The sequence below is a fragment of the Gossypium raimondii genome, chromosome 2, assembly GCF_025698545.1.
Source record: "Gossypium raimondii isolate GPD5lz chromosome 2, ASM2569854v1, whole genome shotgun sequence".
NCBI lineage: Eukaryota > Viridiplantae > Streptophyta > Magnoliopsida > Malvales > Malvaceae > Gossypium > Gossypium raimondii.
This window is the reverse complement of record NC_068566.1, coordinates 23852867-23856360: the sequence shown is the minus strand read 5'-3', so window position 1 is coordinate 23856360 and position 3494 is coordinate 23852867. Positions and strand designations below refer to the sequence as shown.

At 32.2% G+C, this 3494-nt stretch overlaps 1 pseudogene; it reads right to left on the bottom strand.

The window, feature by feature from the left end:
- Positions 1 to 726: 726 nt before the first annotated feature.
- LOC105788324 (peroxidase 43-like) lies at positions 727 to 2576 on the bottom strand (annotated as a pseudogene).
- Between the last annotated feature and the right edge of the window lie 918 nt (positions 2577 to 3494).

The window sequence follows — 3494 nt, the reverse complement described above, 5'->3', positions numbered from 1 at the left end:
AACAATAAAATTTTCGGACCGAACCTTCACATGCTAAAATAGTAACTCCGTAGATACTAAATAAAATATTTATGAGCTCGGTTTAAAGAAATGAGGTCCCGATACCTCATTTTCCAAAACCACTTGACTTTTGGAAGAACCACTAACACTTAACTATTTGTTTAATTAACTAAAACTCATCAAATCAAAATTCAATATAAAATTATTTTTGATTCACATAATTTAAACACTAATTATTACAGATTTACTCATCGAATTTGTGGTCCCAAAGCCACTATTTTCGACACTACTGAAAACGAGTTGTTATAGTAAGGATGATATAAAGGTAAGATTTAAGAATTGAGATAAAATGTAAAGAGATGTAAAGTATAGTATGCTCAAGAAAGGAGAACTTTGAAGAAAGAAAGATAGTAGCCTCAGCACTGTACCCACCAAAGAAGAAAGAAAGGTCAAGAAATATCCAAGGATGTGCAAAATAACATATGCAACATAGAATGAATGAAAAAGGTATTCTAAGGTTTAGCTCACTAAGTTCTTACAAACTTATAGAAGTTGTTTCTATTTTTAGGTTTGTAAAGGAATGTACATCGAGAGACAATGCCAAGGCTACACCAAGGAAGTGGCACGCTGGGTTGTTATTCATATAGAGGAAAATAAGTGGCGTGTCAAAGTTTGGGCATAAGTTCATTAAGTAGTATCCCAAAATGTACCTAGAAGACTAAGAGATAAAGTAAGAAAGTTTGAAGTTTTATTGAGTAGAAATAATAACAATACATTGTATTTTTACAAGAAAATCTGTAGTAGCCATAGATAGTGAATTGTACATAGGATAAATGTAAGTGTAACCATACAATGTGCGCCAATCAAAGATTATGTTATAGAAAGATAGATGTTTACATCAATGAATAAGAAAGAAAAATTTTAAGTTACATCTGTAAGAAGAACATAACACCCAAGATTCGGATCTAGTAGATCGGGTCGGGTCAAGGGTGTTACAATATTAATTTAACTATTTAATTCACGTATAAATGAATCTAGAGCAAGTATTATGATTGTTGTAAAACAAAATCAAGAATTGTAATATTAAATATTTTTTTCACCCCAAAGGAAGGTGATATTGTTTTTTTTTTTTACAAAGCCCAAATTTAGTAACAACCGTCAAACCGAACCGAACCGAACCGTGATTAACGATTTTGGATATTTAAATTTTTATTCTATACAGTTTTGGTTTCAAAAGTGAAAAACCAAATAGAACGATTTGATTCAATTTTTGTTCCAAAATCGAACTGAACCAAGTCGAACCGAATACACATCCAATAGTGATAGAATTTAAATGCATTTCCATAACTTCAATAAATTGTAGTGTAGGCGAATGGTTGGGGTTAATTTTAGGTGATAGGTTGCGAGTTTGATCTTTTGGTAGGTTGAGATTTTTTTTTTTACAATTAAGAAAACATTTTAGAAAGAAAAATTTAGAAGAGAATCATGAATCAAGAGGTATTCGGACATACACATCTCCATTGAAGGGACACTTATCTTTGAGCTGGGGCAGGAACCCAGGGTTGAGTGCTGGATCTGAACCTTCCCCTGGGGTTAAGTTGTACAGCCTTTTTTGCATGAAAAAGCAGGCCGTCGCACCAATGTATGTGAACTTGACATGTATTTCAGCCCCTATAAAAAAACATCCGAATCCAATTCCAAACCATTTAAGTCATTAAGCACATACCACCGCTTAGAAGAACAAGATCCTTATCAGAGAGACCCTTTTCCTTGAACTTTGATTTCAGAACATTGATTGAATCATCAACATCAGGCAAATTCGCAGCCAGAGACATCTTGGAGACCCGTCCATCTCTGCGCCCAGTTGGAACATCGTAAAATGGCCCATTGACCTGCAAAAATCGACACATGATGAGGCAAAAGGAAATTAAAGCTGTAAAGTAAGTGACTTTTTGAGTTTACCTACGAAACAGCATCTCTTGCAGCTAAAGAAACGATGTCAGCGCAAGAAACAATTCCAGGGCAAAGATTTTCCAACCGGGCTTTGCGCTGTCTATGACGTCAAAACCGACAACTCCCAAGTTTCCTTGTGCTTTGAGTTCACCATCCTCATCATTTCTTATCAGTATCGACCCATCACATCCCTGAAATTCAATATTACATCAGACATTAAGCTTCATTTTGTTTGCAGGGAGATAAACAGAGAAGGAGCAAGAAGATATAGATACTTGAACAAAGCAGTCGTGAAAATGAAGCCTTAGCAAGATTGCAGCATTCCTAGGATTGTCAGCCACTGCTTTCTGAACAACCTTGCGGATTATAGACTCTGCATTTGGGCAGGTTTTGGAGTAGAAACCAACTCTTAGTTGGCCTTGTGAAACAACTAAAACTACAATATTTGAGATAATAAGTGAAGCCAAAATCAGGGCAATTTGAGTATTGCCTTTCTGCATTTTGGAATATGGTGAGTGAAGGCAAGAGAGTTGGAGGTTATAATAAAAGAAAGAAAGGAAAGAGTGTTTTCCAAGCGAAAGCTTAATCTTCAATATGGCAGTTGAAATTGTGTCCTACTTACTCTCTTTTCATTCCTTTCTCAATAATTGGAATTAAATTAACTAATCATACTATCAAGGGTGGAGGGATTCAAGAATTATGAAACCCACCTCAATTTGTTGATTCAATTTTTTTTATTTAAAGATAAGTGGTCAATATGTTTTCGAATTCAAATTGAAGCACATACTACTCTTCTCTATTCTAAATTAGGCCCCTTTTATTTTAAAAAATTATATATAAATTAAGAAAGAGAAGTGTTATTTTATGAGAATATATCACCTATAATTAGGTGTATTACAATCATGCAATTCACTGATTTGGAAAACAAATGATGGTTTTATTTTAGGAACTGATGGATATTAATATAATTAATTAGGTCTATTATCCTCTCCGAATTTTTGAAATTTTAGTTTTTTTAACCCTAAGAGTTTAGCCTTGTTTTTCATATAAAATCAAATTGATAATATTATTAATTGAATTTTTTAAATCTGGATGTCTTATAAGTAAACATTAATTTTAAATCAAATCTTTAAATATTAAAATGTCACATTCAAATTTAACAAGTGCTATCAATTTGATTTTAATTTTAGATCAAATAAGGGACTAAAATGCCTAGAATGAAAAAGGACTAAAATTTTAAAGTTTGAACAGCAAAGGGACCAAAGAATAATTAAATCAATTAATTATCAATTTAGATACACAATTTCAAAGAGAAAGAAAGAAAAGGAGAGTGAAGTGAAGGAGAGAAAGGTTAGGAAAAAAAATGTTACATGTGTATATTTTGTTCGGAAGATTAAAACCAATGAGAAAATTTGGTTAAAATGCAAAAGAAACGATTCACTTTTTCAAATTATATTTAAAATAATTTACTTAAATTAAGAGAATAAAAATTTATTTCACACCTTAAATAAATTTATTTTCTTTTCCATTTTATCCGGAAA